At 47.9% G+C, this 19,299-nt stretch overlaps 1 pseudogene; it reads right to left on the bottom strand.

Annotated features, from left to right (window-relative positions):
• Nucleotides 1-4,670: 4,670 nt before the first annotated feature.
• On the bottom strand, nucleotides 4,671-17,524 carry LOC131827917 (tRNA selenocysteine 1-associated protein 1-like; annotated as a pseudogene).
• Between the last annotated feature and the right edge of the window lie 1,775 nt (nucleotides 17,525-19,299).

The raw sequence follows: 19,299 nt of genomic DNA, 5'->3' as shown, positions 1-19,299 counted from the left end.
CTTTTGTGTATATTTTCCTTTGTGATCACAGTTTTGTTTTTTAATCACATGAGCCAGCAATAATAGACTAAGAGGATGACCTCAAAGAGGTGCCTCTTTGAAAGTCTGAATTCCTTATGAGTGTTATTTATTTGAAAAAGGGTAACACAAAAAGAGCAAAATGAACCTAAGTTTAAAAAACACCAATTACAGGGCACCTGGGTGGCTCAGTGGGTTAAGCCGCTGCCTTCGGCTCAGGTCATGGTCTCAGGGTCCTGGGATCGAGTCCCGCATCGGGCTCTCTGCTCAGCGGGGAGCCTGCTTCCTCCTCTCTCTCTCTCTGCCTGCCTCTCGGCCTACTTGTGATCTCACTCTCTCTGTCAAATAAAAAAAAAAAAAAAAAAAAAAAAAAAGTTTAAAAAAAATAAAATAAAATAAAAAACACCAATTACAAATCACAGAATTTTAAATTTTAAAATTGAAAAGGGGTTTCCATTTCCAATAATGGCAAGGTAGCTTTTATCAGATAAAAATGATAAGTGATGAACAAAAGAAGGGGGGAGAAAACCTTTTTGAAAACACTGAAGTTAGTAAAAGCAGCTTGACAGAAACTGGAGTGGATTTGATTATTAAAGAGGGGAACCACCTTTCTTCCTGGAAGTTACTTTCTGTTGTTGGATAGAATACAAGCAGAAAAGGGTCCTTATTTTCCTGGAATGATGGGACTGCCATCATGGATAAAAGTTGAGGAAAGAAAGGAGCCGCATTGTGGGAGGGAGGAATGTTTTCCCCTCAAATCCTTTTCTGACCCTTTCCATGACCCTGCTTTAGTGAGACTCCAAGGGGCCCAAAAGGAAAACAGCAGATGGAAGTTTGGAAGAGCTGAACAGTTAATTCAGCTACTGTCTACTGTAGGAGAAATGAGATTGGCGAAATTGGAGACTGGAGTGAGAAGAGCTTGGAAGCATCCAGTCTTTCCATCGAAACCTTGGAGGATCTATGCCCTAGGAATAAATACTACACACCAAGATTGACTGATGAGCCCTAGGATGAAGAGCAACACCATTGGCCCCCTCTAACAAAGCGTAAAACCAAGATTTCACAGATTTAAGGTGATCCACATGTAATTCATTTGCTCCTTTAGGCAGTTAATTTGAGTGGAGGACCACGTATAGAGAATGCAATGTTCCATCCACAATGTCATGTGTGTGTGAGAAATCTTTCCCATAGTTCGAAGGGGAAAAAAAGAGAAAGTCAATAGGCACAGACCCACAAACAATATAACAGGTGTGACTTTAAGTAACAATTATAAATATGTTAAAAATTCAAGAAAAACATCGAAATTATGGACATTTCAGAAGAGACTGGAAATTAATAAAAGACAAGTGGAAATTCCATTACTAAAAAATGCAGTATCTGAAGTCAGAAACTCATTGGAGGGGGATACAAAGTAGATCAAGAAAAGGAAGAACTTGTGAATTTCGAGAGCAATAGATGCATCTAAACTGAAGCACCACACGGGGGTGGGGCAGGGGCTAGTGGTGTAGATTACAAAATAAATGGCCTCAGTGACACTGGGTCAATATGGAGACAGACTAACGTGAAATAAAAAAGTTGTCAAATTTGGTAAAATGTAGCTACCACACAGTTGTGGAAGCTCAGTGAACCCTAAACATGACAATCACAAAAACGCTATCTATGTGCATCATGGTCCAACAGCTAAAAACTGCAAGTTAAAAAGGGTTCACCTGGGGCACCTGGGTGGCTCAGTTGGTTAAGCAACGGCCTTCAGCTCAGGTCGTGATCCTGGAGTCCCGGGACCGAGTCCCACATCAGGCTCCCTGATTGGTGGGGAGTCTGCTTTTCCCTCTGACCCTCCCCCTTCTCAGGCTCTCTCTCTCTCTCTCAAATAAATAAATAAAATCTTAAAGAAAGAAAGGGTTTACCTCACCCCTACATACTGGTAATGATGCCCAGAGTTCATTTTTTGTCCAAATTCGTAATGGCAGGATTTGAACTGAAGCTTATATATTCAAATTCTTAGTTCCATGTGCTTTCAGCTGTGCAAGACTGCCTACATTCCTAGTGACCCTTTATATAAAATTGATTTGTTACTATCTAGTGGATAACTCACTTTCTGAACTGTTCTGAACTGCCTAGAGTTACGTGGTTTAATTTCCTTTTGCACCCTGGTTCACTTCCCTTGTCAGCTTTATTTCCTGAAAAGTAACAAATACATTAATTGGTGGTGTTTTAATAAAAGGAGCATTTAGATTTTGAACTTGAACTTTATACAGTAATTTACCCTCATGGTATTAAAAAAATTATTCAAAGTAACTAATTTTAACTTCTATATCACTTTTCAGATATTAGAGTATCAAAATGGAAGCTTTTAGGGATTACTTTTTAGCCAGTTTTGTATTCAGAATATTAATTAATGACTACAGGGTTATTCACAAAAAGTATTAAATGATATATACTAGTAGTACTTAATTTGGAGAATTATGCTCTCCACCTGAATAATAGAAATTATTTTTGATCTTGTGTAAGATACATAGTAAATTTCCCATGGGAGACAAGAAATTTGGTATCTTTTTATTTTTTAATTTTTTATAAACATATAATGTATTTTTATCCCCAGGGGTACAGATCTGTGAATCGCCAGATTTACACACTTCACAGCACTCACCATAGCACATACCCTCCCCAATGTCCATAACCCCACCCCCCTCTCCCAACCCCTGTTCCCCCAGCAACCCTCAGTCTGTTTTGTGAGATTAAGAGTCACTTATGGTTTGTCTCCCTCCCAATCCCATCTTGTTTCATTGATTCTTCTCCTACCCCCTTAATCCCCCATGTTGCATCTCCACTTCCTCATATCAGGGAGATCATATGATAGTTGTCTTTCTCTGATTAACTTATTTCGCTAAGCATGATACCCTCTAGTTCCATCCACGTCGTCACAAATGGCAAGATTTCATTTCTTTTGATGGCTGCATAGTATTCCATTGTGTATATATACCACATCTTCTTGATCCATTCATCTGTTGATGGACATCTAGGTTTTTTCCATAGTTTGGCTATTGTGGGCATTGCTGCTATAAACATTCGGGTGCACGTGCCCCTTCGGATCACTACGTTTGTATCTTTAGGGTAAATACCCAGTAGTGCAATTGCTGGGTCATAGGGTAGTTCTATTTTCAACAATTTGAGCAATCTCCATGCTGTTTTCCAGAGTGGTTGCACCAGCTTGCATTCCCACCAACAGTGTAGGAGGGTTCCCCTTTCTCCACATCCTCGCTAGCATCTGTCATTTCCTGACTTGTCAATTTTAGCCATTCTGACTGGTGTGAGGTGATATCTCATTGTGGTTTTGATTTGTATTTCCCTGATGCTGAGTGATATGGAGCATTTTAAGAAAGTTGGTATCTTATAAATTTTCTCATCTTTGAACAGTGCAGTTCAAAGTTGAGATTATAAGTGACATAAGCACTTTCAAAATTCAGAGATATTATCACCTGACAGACAAGTGAATCATTTTGAATTTGTCAGCATACTTTAGTGAGGAAATGAAAGGGAAGACTTTATTAAAGAATAATGAGTTTCCACTTTCTTAGTAATACCAGTGTTGACTTTATCTAAAACCTTTAATACTAAACCAAAGCCAAGCATTTCACCACTGTGTGGTATTAAATTACTGGCACAAATTGAAACTCAAGGGTTTTTCTTCAATCATCCCACAGGTACTCAGTGATTCCTAAGTAACAGAGATGACATAGTGGTAATTAAGTTCACCTTATTCCCACTGGAAAGCTCTAGCCTCCCAAGGGAACACTAAAGCAGCTGCAGTGGAGCAGTGGTTCAGTAACAGCCCCGAGAATGTGGTTTGCCCACCATACAGAGATGGGCTCTTCTTCTCACCTCTAATATTCCAAATTCAGTTCTTCACCTTACCCACTCCACATCCTCTCCTAGGTCCATTCAATTTTGGTCATCGGATGAGCCTCATTATTTTATCACACAATCTAGATATGTTGAGAATTTTGCAAATCATCAAGTCCTGGTTTCCTGAATTCTCTTTTTATAAATTTATACTTGCTTAATGAATTTATATAATTAAGGACAAGAAACACAAGAGTGGGGTTGGAGGAGCTTGTACATGGATGGTTACCTGAAATGCCACAGATGAGATTGCCCACTCTTTGACATATGGCACGTAACCCAGGTATTCTGACGGTAATCTTAATGATTTACAATGCCTGTCACCTGAGAAGGCTCTAAACCTGAGTATTAGTAACTGTTTGAATCACATGATCCATTTTGGCTAATAATCCTAAACTGTCTTTATCCCCAGGAATGTGGGTAGCCCTATCTGGTTAAATAATTCTTGTTCTAAAAAATACAAATATCATCCTTGCTCAGTCCTCTTCAATAGTGGGTGGTCCTTTGGCTTTCAAACTCAAATGAAATGGTTCAATATCAAATGAAAAGAGCAGTATTGCAGGAATAGTCATAATTTAAGGAATAGTTGATCACTGACTATTCAAAAATTGTATTTCTGAAAAAGGTAAAAGTTCTCACAACAATTTATTTGAAAAGGATTCTGTCTTCTCCCTTACATCGTTCATTCTGGCTAGTCTTTTGTCGTGGCTATGTCATGGTGGGGTCTCTGAAGACACACTGTACAGAGACTACCAGTGAACACACTGCTCCTTACTCTGTTCCATGAATTCCTTGTTGGCCTCAGCCACACTGAGCTCTGGCCTGGGGTCACTGGGGGCATTACCTTCAACTTCTTCCTATGTCCATGTCCAGCTTTGGGGATAGTCGTTTGAGGAGTAACTGTAGCTGTTGTTGCCTGTGTTCTAGTCATAACTCCACTAGGCATGGTAGTCTGGTACTGCTGGAAACACTGGTTGTAGCTACAAATGGACAACTGATTATATTTCACTGGCTTCACATAGCTCCCTTTAGTGACTGCTGCACTCAGAAGCACTGGTTTGGACCCCAGTCCCACTGTTCCCTGGCATCCTGTCGGGGTTTGCTTCTGTACAAGTTCATCCATGAACTCCATAAAACCAAAACCCTTAGACATAACCTGTCTGATTCAAAACCACATTGTCTCTTCAACAGGACAGGCGGATGCTGGCGATCAGCCATACCACATACCACTATCCCCCTCAACCCCACCCCAAAATGGGAGTACCCAGGGCTATTATCTGGTTATTTCTGTAAGTGGCAGAGTTTAGTTTAAAATGTTTTGCAGGTGTGTCTCCTAGAATACGTTTCCCATTAGTTTCATGCAAACTTTTTTCAGCTGTGACCAAATCTATGCGTTCTACAGAGCAATAGCCAGCTGGGATGCCAGCGAGGCTATCTACTTACTTTATTCTTATTTTTCAAGACTGTTTTGGCTATATGGGGTCCCATGCAACTCCATGTGAATTTTAGAATCAGTTTGTCAACTTCTACAAAGAAGTCATCTCAGATTCTGGTAAGGATTGTGTTCATTCTGTAGATGAATTTGGTTTCTTTCTTTCTTGTTTCTTTTTTTTTTTTTAAATAAGGTATAATTGACATTTATATTATATTAGTTCCAGGTGTACAACATAATGACTGGACACTTGTATATATTGCAAAATGATCATCATACTAAGTCTAGTAAACATCTGTCAGCATGCATTGTTACTATAATGTATATTTTATAAACATATTTATAAATTTTATAAATATTTAAGGACTCTTAGTAACTTTAAATATGCTATACAGTATTTCATTATCATCACCATGCTGTACATTATACCCCCATAACTTATTTATTTTACAACTGGAATTGGTAACTTTGGGCCCTTCTCACCTACTTCTCCCACACTCCGCCCCCTGCCTGTGGCAACCACTTATCCATTCTCTGTATCTATAGGCTTGGTTTGTTTTTATTTAGTTTCACATAACAAATGAGATCATAAGGTATTTCTTTCTCTGTCTTATTTCATTTAGCTTGACACCCTCAAAATCCATCCATGTTGTCACTAATTATAAGATTTCATTCTTTCTTATGGTTAAATAGTATTCGTGTGTGTGTGTGTGTGTGTGTGTGTGTGTGTGAGACACATTTTCTTTGTCACTGAAGAACACTTATGTTGTTTCCATATCTTAGCTATTGAAAAGATGCTGCACAGAACGTAGAAGTGCAGTTATCTTTTTGAATTAGTGTTCTCATTTTCTTTGGATAAATGTCCAGAAGAAGAATTGCTGAATTGTTGGATAGTTCTATTTTTTAGATTTAGAAGACCCTCCATACTGTTTTCCAGAGTGGCTATACCAGTTTACTTCTCCACCAACAGTGCACAAGGGTTCCCTTTTCTCCATATCCTGCCAACACTTGTTATTTCTTGGGTGTGAGGTAAGATCTCTTTGAGGTTTTGATTTGCGTTTCCCTGATGATGAGTGATGTTGAGCCTCTTTTCATGTACCTGTTGGCCAATGATGTGTCTTCTTTGGAAAATGTCTATTCAAATCTTCTACCCACTTTTTAATCATATTGTTTGAGTTTTTTCCTATTTATTTGTGTGTGTTCTCTATATATTTTGATATTAACCCCTTATTGATATATTATTTACAAATATTTTCTCCCATTCCATAGATTCCCTTTTCATTTTGCTGATGGTTTCCTTTCCTGTGCAGAAGCTTTTTAGTTTGATGCACTCACACTTCTTTATTTTTGCTTTTTTGCCACTGTTGAGATGCATGTCTAGGAGTTTATTGCCTGTGTTTTCTTCTCAGAGTTTTATAGTCTTAAGCCTTACATCAAATCTTCAATCCAGGGGTACCTGGGTGACTCAGTGGGTTAAAGCCTCTGCCTTTGTCTCAGGTCATGATCTCAGGGTCCTGGGAACAAGCCCCGCATCTGGCTCTCTGCTCAGCAGGGAGCCTGCTTCCTCCTCTCTCTCTGCCTGCCTCTCTGCCTACTTGTGATCTCTGTCTGTCAAATTAAAAAAAAAAAAAAAATCTAAAAAAAAAAAATCTCCAATCCATTTCTTTAGATTTTGCTATCAATCTCTACACCCAGTATGGGGCTCTACATCACAACCCTGAAATCAAGAGTCACATATTCCACCAACTGAGCCAGCCAGTTATCCCTCATGTCTATAATCTGTTTTGAGCTAATTTTTGTATATGGTGTCAAATAGTAGTCGTTTCATTCTTTTGCATGTGGCTCCTCAGTTTTTCCAACACGATTTACTAAAGAGACTGTCCTTTCCCCAGTGTATGTTCTTGTCTCTTTTTCATAAGTTAATTGTCAATTTTTGTATGGTCTATTTCTGGGCTCTCTATTTTGTTTGTCCATTTTAAAATTGGATTATTTGTTTTCTTGCTATTGAGTTGTCTAACTTCCTTATGTATTTTGGATATTAACCCTTCATAAGATGTGTGGTTTGCAAATATTTTCTCCTATTCGATGGGTTGTCTCTTCACTCTGGTAATTGTTTTCTTTGTTGTGAAGGCTTTTGGTTTGGTGTAATCTCATTTGTTTTTTGCTTCTAATGCTGGTGCTTTGGTGTCATGTCCAAAAACATCACTGAGAAGAGGGGTATCAAGAAGTTTTCCCCCATGTTTCCTTCCAGTAGTTTTATAGTTTTGGGTAGTGCAGTTAAGTCTTTAACACATTTTGGATTTTATTTATTTGTTTGAAAGAGAGGACGAGAGAGAGCATGAATGGTGGGAAGGGGCAGAGGGAGAAGAAGTAGATTCCCACTGAGAAGGAAGCCTAACTCAGGGCTGGACTCCAGGACCTCGAGATCATGACCTGAGCTGAAGGCAGCCTCTTAATTGACTGAGTCACCCACATGCCCGTCTTTAACCCATTTTGAGTTGATATTTTGTTTATAGAGTTCTCAATAGGGTTTGATTTCATAATTCTGTATGTGGCTAACTGGTTTTCCCAATAGCATTTATTGAAGAAACTCTCCTTCTCATTGTGTGTTCTTGGTAACTTGCTAAAGATCAATTGACCATAAATGTTTGGATTTATTTCTGGGCTCTTCATTCTGTTCCATTTGCCCAGTGTCTGTTTTTACACCATACTGTTCTGACTTCTCCGGCTTTAGAGCGTATTTTGAAATCGGGTAGTATAATGTCTCCAGGACTTTTTTTTCCCCCTCAAGATTGTTTTGGCTAATTCACATTCCTTTGGGGTTCCAGATGAATTATAGGATTTTTAAAATTTCTATGAAAAATGCCACTAGAATTTTGATAGATATTTTACTCACTCTTTCTTTCTAGGTGCGTGTGACCTAGAAAATCCAACCTTGGGTTTTGTGACCACAGGCTGGCCCTCTGTGACCACAGGCTGGCCCACGCAGCTCCCCTGAGGACCCTGCTGAGGCGAGTTCCTAGGCAGCAAGAGTTGAGGAAGGGGGTCAGGCTGAGCATCAGGCTGTGTTTGTGGCCCCAGGGGGTGCCCAAGGTGGGGGTGGCCTCAGGGTGGCATGCAGATTTCTCTCAGGCTGAGGGCTGTGCATGGCTCCAAAGGGCACAGCTTCCTCCTGGGTGGCAGGTGGACTCCTGAGGTATGGTTCAGGGGTCCTCAATTTGGAGGCTTGGGGACCAGGTCTCTGGGGACAGAAGTCTGTAAATTCAACCTAGGGTTGGGGTTAGGGCTTAGGGCCATGACAGGCCCATTCTGTCAGTGCTTAAGCAGGATCCCAGGGGCGCTGAGTGGAAGGCGGTTTTCAGATGGAGAGTCAGGCCTGGATTTATAGCGGGGGGCTACAAAAGGCAGGGTGGCCTCAAGGGGCAAGCAGGTTTCTCCTGCGCTGAGGGATCTGTGTAGTTCTAAATGGCATGGTTTCTGCTGGTGGCAGGCAGACTCTTGGGTGTGACTCAGGGGTACTCAACCTGGAGGGCTTGGGGACCAGGACTTCTGGATGGAAACCTGAAAACCAAACCTAGGGTTAAGGTTAGGGCCTAGGGAGATAGGAGGCCTGATCTGCAGTACTGAGGTGGAATCCTCAGGAGGCAGAGTGGAGGGCATGGGACAGAAAGGGTGTAAGGCTATGGGTTTGTAGCCAGTGTATCCACTGAATTTGGGGGTGTTGTCAGGGGGGCATGCAAGTTTCTCCTGTAATGAGGTTGAGCGCAACTCCAGATGGCCCGGTTTCCTCCTGGGTGGCAGGCAGATTCCTGGAGTGTAGCTCAGAGGTCCCCAACCTGGAGGGCTTGTGGGTCAGGATTCTGGGGACGGTAGCCTAAAACCCAAGCAAGGGTTAGGGCTATTGCCTAGAGGCATGGCAGGCCTGGATATGCCGATACTGTGGCGGTATCCCTGGGGGGCTGAGTGGATGGCAGGAGTCAGACGGGGTGTCAGGGTCCAGATTTAGAGTCAGGGTGTCCGCCAAAGTTGGGGTTGTCCTCTGGGGGCATGCAGGTTTCTCCCTCGCTGAAGGTTTTGTGCAGCTCCAAATGGCATGGTTTCCTCCTGGGTGCCAGGCAGAGTCCGGAGGTGTGGTTCAGAGGTCCCCAAACTTGAGGGCTTGGGTGTCAGGTATCAGGGGATGGAAGCCTTAAAACCCAAGCTAGGTTTAGGATTAGTGACTAGGGCATGTCAGGTCCGTTCTGTTGGTGCTGATGTGGGATGCCAGGAGTGCTGAGTGGAGGGAGGGTTTCAAATGGGGTGTCAGGCCTGCGTTTATAGCCGGGGGACAGCTGAAGGTGGGGGTGCCTCAGGGGTGCATGCAGGTTTTTCCTGCACTGAGGGATCTGCGCAGCTCTGAATGGCAGAGTTTCTTCCTGTGTGGCAGGCAAACTCCAGGGGTGTGACTCAGGGGCCCTCAATCTGGAGGGCTTGGGGAATAAGCCTCAGGGGATGGAAGCCTGAAAACCCAATCTAGGGTTAGGGTTAGGGCCTAGGGGCATAACAGGTCTGATCTGCCAGTGTTGAGACAGGATCCCCAGGGGGCTGATTTGAGGGTATAGTTCAGACAGAGCATCAGGCGCTGGGTTTGTAGCCAGTACATCTGCTGAAGTTGGGGGTGTCCTCATGGGACATGCAGATTTCTCCCTCATTGAGGGTTCTGCACAGCTCCAAATGGCATGGTTTCTTCTTATTTGGCAGGTGGACTCCCGGGTGTGATTCAGGGGTCCTCAATCTAGAGGGCTTGGGGAGGCATCTGAGGACAGAAGCCAGAAAACCCAACCCAGGGTTAGGGTTAGGGCCTAAGGGCATAGCAGACCCAATCTACCAGTGCTGAGGCAGAATTCCAGGGGGGCGAGTGGAGGGAGTGGTTCAGAAAGGGCGTCAGGCTCTGGGGTTGTAGCCAGTGTGTCCACCGAGTTGGGGGTGTCCTCAAGGGCACATGCTGGTTTCTCCTGTGCTGAGGGTTATGTGCATCTTCAAAGGGCATGGTTTCCTCCTGGGTGGCATGTGGAGTCTTTGCTGTGGCTCAGAGGTCCCCAGTCTGGAGGGCTTGTGGCCAGGCTTCTGGGACTAAAGCCTGAACCAACTTAGGGTTATGGTTAAGACCTAGGGGCGTGGGAGGCCCAATCTGCTGGTGCTGAGGTGGGATCCTGGGGTGGCTGAGTGGAGGGCGCTTGTCTCACAGGGCATCGGGGTCTGGATTTAGAGCCAGGGTGTCACCGAAGTTGGGGGTCTCCTCGGAGGTCATGCAGGTTTCTCCCTTGCTGTGGGTTTTGTGCATCTCTAGGAGGCACGATTTCTTCCTGGGTGACAAGTGGAGTCCTGGGATGTGGCTCAGAGGTCCCCAAACTAGAGGGCCTGGGGTCAGGTCTCAACGGATGGAAGTCTGAAAACCCAACCCAGGGTTAGCGTTAGGGTCTAGGGGCATAGCAGTCCAGATCTGCCAGCCCTGAGGTGGGCTCCCCTGGGGGCTAGTCGGAGGGCATGTTGGTCGGCATTTGAGGCGATCTGGGCCCTGTGTGGGCTGGTGTTTAGGTTGCTTTCTCACAGGGCTTTGGCCTGCAACCACTCTGGACCACGGGCCAGGTCCAGTCGATTCCCCTGAAGGACCTACCACTGGAAGTGAGATTGCTGCTGGTTCTGGCCAATTCTCACAAGCTTTCTGTCAAATCAATATCCATCTGGGCAGAAATCTCATGAGACTTGGCTGGCGTTCGGCAGCGATTCAGGCCAGGAGCATACCAAGTGTTGGGAGCGCTTTCTCAATAGGTGTGTTTTGCGACTGTCCTGGATCAAGGGCCAGCCCACGCGGCTGCCCTATGGGCTCCCACTGAGGCTAGCTCTCAGAGACAGAGTTCAGAGAGGGGGTCAGGCTGATCTTTAGGCTTGGGGTTACTGGTCCAGGGGGTAGCACCGATTGTGGGGGTGGCTTCAGGGGAGCATGCAGGTTTCTCCCATGCTGAGGGTTCCATGCAGCTCCAAATGACACAGTTTCCTCCTGGGTGGCAAGCAGAGTTCTGGAGTGTGGCTCAGAGGTCCCCAGTCTGGATGGCGTCACAGCCAGGCCTCTGGGGATAGAAGCCTGAAACACAAATTAGGGTAAGATTAGGGACTGGGGGCATGGCAGGCCCGATCTGCTGGTACTGAGGTGGATCCCCAGGGCATTGAGTGGAGAGTGGGGTCAGAAGGGACATCAGGCTCCAGATATAGAGCCAGGGTTTCTCCCGAAGGTGAAGGGTGTTCTCAGGGGGACATGCAGATTTCTCCCTCGCTGCGTGTTTTGTGCCACTCTAAAAGGGATGGTTTCTCCCTGGTGGCAGGCAGAGTCCTGGGGTATTGCTCAGAGGTCCCCAAACTGGAGGGCCTGGGGGTCAGGTCTCAGGGGATGGAAGCCTGAAAACCCAACCTAGGCTTAGGGTTAGTGCCTGGGGCATGGGAAGCCCATTCTGCTGGTGCTGAAGCAGCATCCCAGGGGCAGTGAGTGGAAGTCGGGGTTAGATGGGGCATCAGGATCCGGGTTTATGATCAGAGTCACCACTGATTGTGGGGGTGTCCTCAGGGGGCATACAGATAGATGATTCCCACTCTGAGGGTTGTTGGGTTTTTTGTTTGTTTGTTTGTTTTTTGTTTTTTGTGTTTTTTTCTTTTAGCTCCAAAGGGCACCGTTTCCTCCTGAGTGGCAGCCTGACTTTGGGGGTGTGACTCAGGCATGCCTAATGTGGAGGGCTTGGGGACCAGGTCTCTGGGGATGGAATTTGAAAACCTAATGTAGGGATAGGGTTAGGGCATAGAGGCATGGCAGGCCCGATATGATGATGCTGAGGCGGTATCCCCCTGTGGCTGAGTGGAGGGCAGTGATCAGTGGAGTAGTCAGGTTCTGGATTTAGAGCCAGAGTGTCTGCTGAAGGTGGGGGTGTCTTCAGGGGGGCATGCAGGTTTCTCCCTTGCAGCTCCAAACAGCACAGTTTCCTCCTTGGTGACAGGTGGAATCCTGCGATGTGGCTCAGAGATCCCAAACTGGAGGGCCTGGGGGTCAGGTCTCAGGGAATGGATGCCTAAAAACCCAACCTAGGATTATTAGGGTTAGTGACTAGGTGCATGGCAGGCCTGATCTGTTGGTGCTGAAATGGGATCCCAAGAGTGCTAAATGGAGGGAGGGTTTCAGTTGGGGTGTCAGGCCTGGGTTTATAGCCAGGAGAGCTGCTGAAGGTGGGGGTGGCCTCAGGGGTACAAGCAGGTTTCTCCTGACCTGAGGGATCTGTATAGCTCCAAATGGCACCGTTTCTTCCTGGGTAGCAGGCAGACTCCTGGGGTGTGACTCAGGGGTCCTCATGGAGGGCTTAAGGGCCAGCCCTCTGGGGACAGAGACTGAAAACCCAACCTAGGGTTAAGTTTAGGGCCTAGGGCCATAGAAGGCCAGATCTGCCATTGCTGAGGTGGGATTCCAGGGGGGCTGAGTGGAGGGTGTGGTTCAGACAGGGTATCAGGTTCTGGGTTTGTAGCCAGTGTGTCCATCAATTTGGGGGTGTCTTCATGTCTCATGCAGGTTTGTCCTCTGCTGAGGGTTCTGCTCAGCTCCAAACAGCATGGTTTCTTCTTGAGTGGCAGGTAGACTCCTATGCTGTGACTCAGTGGTCCTCAAAGTAGGGGCTTGGGAACCAGGCCTCTGGGGATGGAAGCCTAAAAACCCAACCCAGGGTTAGGGTTAGGACCTAGAGGCATAGCTGGTGGATCTGCCGGTGCCGAACTGGGATCCTGGGAGGCTGAGGGGAGGGCATGGTTCAGATAGAGTATCAGACTCTGGGTTTGTAGCCAGTGTGTCTGCTGAGGTTGGGGGTGTCCTCATGGCACATGCTGATTTATTCCACGCTGAGGGTTCTGCGCACCTCCAAACGACACGGTTTTGCCCTGGGTGGCAGGCAGAGTTCTCGAGTGTGGCTCAGAGGTGCCCAATCTGGAAGGCTTGGGGGCCAGGCTTCTGGGGACAGGAACCTGAAACCCAAGCTAGGGCAAGGTTAGGGCCTAGGGACGTGGCAGGCCCAATCTGCTGGTGCTGAGGCGGGATTCCAGGGTAGCTGAGATAAGAGCAGTGGTCAGACTGGGTGTCAGGCTCCGGATTTAGAGCCAGGGTGTTCACCAAAGTGTGGGTGTCATCAGGGGGTCATGCAGCTTTCTCCTCTGCTGTGGGTTCTGTGAAGCTTGACATGGCATGTTTCCTCCTGGGTGACAAGTGGAGTCATGGGGTGTGGCTCAGTATTCCCCAATCTGGAGGGACAGTGCCAATGTGGCTTTAGACCTGTGGAGGGGTTGGGAGCTGCATTAGTCTATGGAAGGCCCAGCAGTGCCGGTTCAGGCCACTGGAGGGAGTGGTGAGCTGTGGTGCGAGAGTCCCTGGACGGCATGGCAATGCTGCTTGCCACCACTGGAGGCAGTGTCGAGCTGCAGTGGGAAACAAGCCTTAAGAGGAGTCAGTGCAGCTTGTCGGGTCTGACGACGGTGGTGGTGAGGTGCTGGGTGAAAGACCCTGAAAGGTGAGGCACTGCAGCTTGTATTTACAGGAGGGAGTGGTGAGCTATACAGTCTCTGCTTCTCCAGGCTGAGGAGTGGTGGTAACAAACCGTGGAGCCAGGCCCCCACTCAGCGTTATGCCCTGTTTCCCCAGGTTTGGAAGTAATGTGCAGTCAGGATGGTTCAGGAGGGTCCTCCCGGTGGGGCTCTGGATCCGGGGGCGGGGAGGGGGGCATCAAACCCGACTCATGCAGCGTTTGGAAGTGAGGAGTTGAGTGTTTGTTTGGAAGAGTATTTTTGCTTCTCCAAAAAGGACAAGGGCATTGGTCAGCTTTAGAAGTGAGTTAATGACCACTTAAGAAGCAAGCATGTGTCTCTCCTCCTCCCAGGAATTGGAGCAGGTGTGCAGGCTTCACGTGGGAGGAGCCTGCTTATCCCCGCCTGACAACCCTTCCTCACTCTGGCTCCACAAAACCTGAAGTTTTTTTTTTTTAAGATTTTATTTATTTATTTGACAGAGAGAAATCACAAGTAGACGGAGAGGCAGGCAGAGAGAGAGAGAGAGAGAAGGAAGCAGGCTCCCTGCCGAGCAGAAAGCCCGATGCGGGACTCGATCCTAGGACCCTGAGATCATGACCTGAGCTGAAGGCAGCAGCTTAACCCACTGAGCCACCCAGGCGCCTCAAGACCTGAAGTTTTGAAATCAGCGTCTGAGTCAGTCGTGCAGCTTGTCCCAGGACGTCAGTGTTCAGAGAAAATAGCAGGCGCAATGGGCGCAATGTCACATCCGTGCCAGGACCGGAGGTAAAACTTCTCTTTCACCCCAAATCTCCTGGGCTTTTTTCTTGTCTCCGGTGGAGCCACAAAGTCAAACTGAAGCAATCTAGAGTGGGTGCCAGAGCTCCTGAGTTTCCCTGCAGGGAGCCCATGGCAGGGGATCCCATTTTCTCTATTTCTGGCTTACAAAGGTATTTGGAACACCTCTTTCCTAGCCAATCCCTTGGATTAGAAAGGGGAGATGAGACTGACTTGGTGTGTGTTTTCTTCATCTAACAACGTTTATTCCATTGGGCCTAGGCTGTGGTGGAATGGCAGACATCTAGAATTAGGTGGCTGTTTGTGGTCAGATAGAGACTTGGATGATGTCTTGTCCTTTGTCAGAGGTGATGTATCCTAATAGTTTCTTTTCCTCCAAAGAGTTCCAATGAGGGCAGAGGGAAAATTCAAAAGGATTCCAAGGAGCCTTGGGAGCTTTAAAAGGGAAGCTTGACTTTCTAATTTCACTCAGTTTTTCTCTGCAGTTTCATGGGTGGTGAAGTCAGAAGGAGAATCTTTGGGAATTCCCCTGGATAAAGGCATTCTGGTGGCTTCAAGGGGCTTGGTGTCAGGAAAGCTGGGGTGAATTTCTGTGACTGCTTGCCTCACGTTGGGTGAGTCAGGTTATCCCACAGGTTTCCCATTTCCTCCTTAGGAAATTGCTGGCAGGGAATGTTTTGCTTAAAGCAGAATGCTCCTGCACTGTTGGTGGGCTTGCGGGCTATTGCAGCCACTCTGGAAAAGAGAATTGTGGTTCCTCCAAAAGCTTAAAACTGAACAACCCTAGGATCTAGCAGTTGCCCTCCTAGGTATTTTCCCAAAGGGCACAAAAATGCACATTCAATGGGGTACAAACACTGTGATATTTACAGTACCATTATCAAACATAGCGAAACGATGGAGGGAATCCCAATGTCCATTCACTGATGAGTATATATATATATATATATATATATATATAATTTCCCACATCTTCTAAATGGAATAGGACCCAGCTTCAAAAAGAATGAAATCTTACCATCTGCAAAGATGTGGATGGATCTAGGTGGATTAAGCTAAGCAAAATCAGTAGGACAAGACCAATACCCTATGACTTGACTGCTGTGGAATTTCTCAAAGAAAACAGATGAACATAGTGAGGGGAGAAAGGTCAACGAGGAAACAGACTCAACCTTAGAGCACAAGCTCTAGAGAGCAGGGTGTAGGGGGAAATGTTAAATGTGTGATGGCTCCTAGGGAGGGTATTTGTTATGATGAGCTCTGGGTGTTCTATGCAGGTGAAGAATCATGGAATCCTTCCCCTGAAGCAAAGGAACTATCACAGCATGGGAACGAATTGGAATTGAAGTCAATGAAGAAAAGAAGACCATGTTCTACTTCATGAAGAGTGAGGTGAAAATGGAGTGATTTTCGCTCTCCTGTTCTGTGGATGATCATTTTCAAACACACTGTGGTAGATACACTAGTTTCTGATTGCCTAAGAAGTCCTCAGGAAGCTGCCACAAAAGATTCAGATGTCAGAACATGTACATGTTCCATTGATTTGTTACTTACAGTTTGCCCAGGTAGAAAGGAAAGTGGAGAGAAATAGGACAGAAGAGGAAAGGCGGTGTTAAGCATTCAGGAGGTAGCCTTCTCCCTTTCTCATGAAAGCCTTGGGCCAGTGTAAATTTAGAAGAAGGAAGGAGGATCCCAGAACTTTGTGGCAGACAGGGGAGTTCCTGTCTGTCTAGAGGTCTGTCTAGAGTCTACAGGGTTTCCTGAAGAGAGTTGAGCCAGGCATGTGGCAGGCCCGAACTGCTGGTGCTGAGGTGGGTTGCCTGAGGAGCTGAGATGAAGATGGGGTCAGGCAGTGTATCAGGCTCCAGGTTTGTTGCCGGGGCCTGCAGAACATGGGGGAACCTCGGGGGGGGGGGCATGCAGGTTTCTCTGGCTTTGAGGGCTCTGCACAGCTCCAAATGGACTGGTTTCCTGCTGGGTGGCAGACGGACTCCTATGGTGTGGCTCCAGGGTTCCCGATCTAGAGAGCTTGGGGGACAGGTCCCTTGGGAAGGAAGCCCAAAAACACAACTTAGGGTTATGGTCTAGGGGCATGGTAGGCCTGATCCCCTGGCGCTGAGGCGGGCTTCCCTCGGGGTTGAGTTGAGGGAATGCATCCAGAGGTGTGGCAGAATTGGGGTTTGTGGCCAGGGGGGCCGCTGATGGTGGGGGTGGCTTTAGGGGGGCATGCAGGTTTCTCCCTCTCTGAGGGATCTGCAGAGTTCCAAATGGCACGGTTTTCTCCCACATGGCGGTTGGATTCCTGGGGTGTCACTCAGGGGTCCTTAATCTGGGGAGTTTGGGGACCAGGCCTCTTGGGATAGAAGCCTGAAAACAGAAGGTAGACTTAGGGTTAGACTTAGGCAGGCTCCCTGGTGGGCTGACTTGAGGCTGGGCATCAGGCAGCATGTCTGACTCTGAGTTTGTGTCCAGGGGGTCCACAGAAGCTGGGGGTGGCCTCAGGGTGGCATGCAGGTTTCTTCCTCCTCCAAATGGCACAGTTTCCTCCCATGTGGCGGGCACAGTCTTGGGGTATCACTGATGCGTCCTTAATCTGTGGGGCTGGGTGGCCAGGCCTTTTGGGATTGAAGCCAGAAAACCCAAACTAGGGTTAGGGTTAGGGCCTAGGGCCATGGCAGATCCGATCTGCCGGTTCTGAGGCCGGTTCCATGGTGGGCTGAGTTGAGGGCAGGCATCAGGCGGCACGACAGACTCCAGGTTTGTGTCCAGAGCGGCTGCAGAAGCTGGGGATGCCTCAGGCGACATGCAGGTTTCTCCCACTCTGAGGGTCCTGCCCAACTCCAGAAGGCACCTTTCACTCTGGGTGGCAGGTGGAGTCCTGGGGTAAGACTCAGGGGTCCCCAATCTGGCAAGCTTGTGGGCCAGGAAGCCTGTACACTCCACCTAGGGTTAGGGTTAGTCACTTGGGGCATGGCAGGCCCGATTTGCTGGAGCTGAAGCAGGCTCCCCCCAGGGCTGAGTTGTGGACATGTGTTCAGCAGCGCACCAGATGTGGCTTTGTGGCCAGGGGGCCACGGGTGGTGGGGGTGGTTTTGGGGGGGGGGCATGAAGGTTTCTCCCTCTCTGAGGATTCTGCAGAGTTCCAAATGGCAACATTGTGACCGAGGTGGCCATCAGAGTTCCAGCATGAGTGTTAGGGATCCCCAGTCTGGCAGGGTTGAGGCCAGGCCTCTGGGAATGGAAGTCTGGCCACGCCACGTAGGGTTATGGTTAGGGTTTATTGGCATAGCAGATCCAATCTGCTGGCGCTGAGGCAGGCTCCCCTCGGGGGTGAGTCAAGGACAAGGGTCAGGAGGCACATCATGCTCTGAGTTTGTGACCAATAAAGCTGCCGAATTTTGGGGTGGCCTTAGGGAGGCAAGAAGATTTCTCCTGGTCTGAGAGTTCTGCACAGCTCCAAACAGCACAGTTTCCTCCTCGGTGGCAGGCAGACTCCTAGGGTGTGGCTCCGGGGTACCCAATATAGAGGGCTCAGGGACAGGCCCCTGGGGACAGAAGGCTGAAAACCCAACCTAGGGTTGGAGTGAGGGCCTAGGGGCATGGGAGGCCTGATCCAGCAGCGGCGGAATGGGCACCCCAGGGGATGAGTAGTGGGAGGCATTGGCCTCGCATGCACCTGCCTCACAGAATGCTTTATGGCGGGGTTTGGGCTGCAACTGCTCAGGACCCTGGGCCAGGCCCAGGCGGCAACCATGTGGGTCCGCGCTGCCAGAAGCAAGTTCACCGGGGGTTTTCCAGCCAATTCTCATGAGCTTTCTGCCCAAATCGATATCTATTTGGGCAGAAAGCTTGTGAGAATTAGCCCGCACTGGGCATCGATTTGGGCTGAGCTGGCGCCCACAGTCTAGAGCACTTTCTTGCTAGGTGCTTGTTGCGGCGATCTGGGAACACGGGTTGGGCCCATGCGGCTCCCATGTGGGACCCCGAGAAAGTAGCTTTCCGAGTACAGATTTGAGGGAGGGGGTCCAGCTGAGTGTCAGTCTCTGTGTTTGTGGCTCTGTTGGGTGCCAAAAGTGGGGATGGCCTCAGGGGGAGATGCAGGCTCCTCCCACTCTGAGGGTTTTGTGCAGCTCCAAAGGGCTTGGTTTCCTCCTGGGTGGCAGGTGGAGTCTGGAGTGTGGCTCAGGGGTCCCCAATCTGGAGGACTCCAGGGACAGGCCCCTGGGGATGGACCCTGAAAACCCAACCGAGCGTTAGAGCCAGGGACTAGGGGCATGGCAGGTCTGATCTGTGAGCACTAGTGCGGACAACCCAGTGGGCTTAGTAGTGGAAGGCACCGGCCTGGTGTGTGCCTGGCTCGTGGAGGGCTTTCTTGCGGGGATAGACCGTGACCACTCGGGACCCCAGGCCAGACCCAGGTGTTAGCCCTGTGGGCCCACGCTCCGGAAGCAAATTCGCAGGGGGTTTTCTAGCCAATTCTCAAGAGCTTTCTGCCCAAATTGATATCGATTTGGGCAGAAAGTTCATGAGAATTGGCCGGCGTTAGATGGTGATTTGGGCCGCACTCGTGTCCTCGGTCT

This window comes from Mustela lutreola, chromosome 3 (genome assembly GCF_030435805.1).
Source record: "Mustela lutreola isolate mMusLut2 chromosome 3, mMusLut2.pri, whole genome shotgun sequence".
Lineage (NCBI taxonomy): Eukaryota > Metazoa > Chordata > Mammalia > Carnivora > Mustelidae > Mustela > Mustela lutreola.
This window is presented reverse-complemented; position numbering and strand designations above follow the sequence as displayed.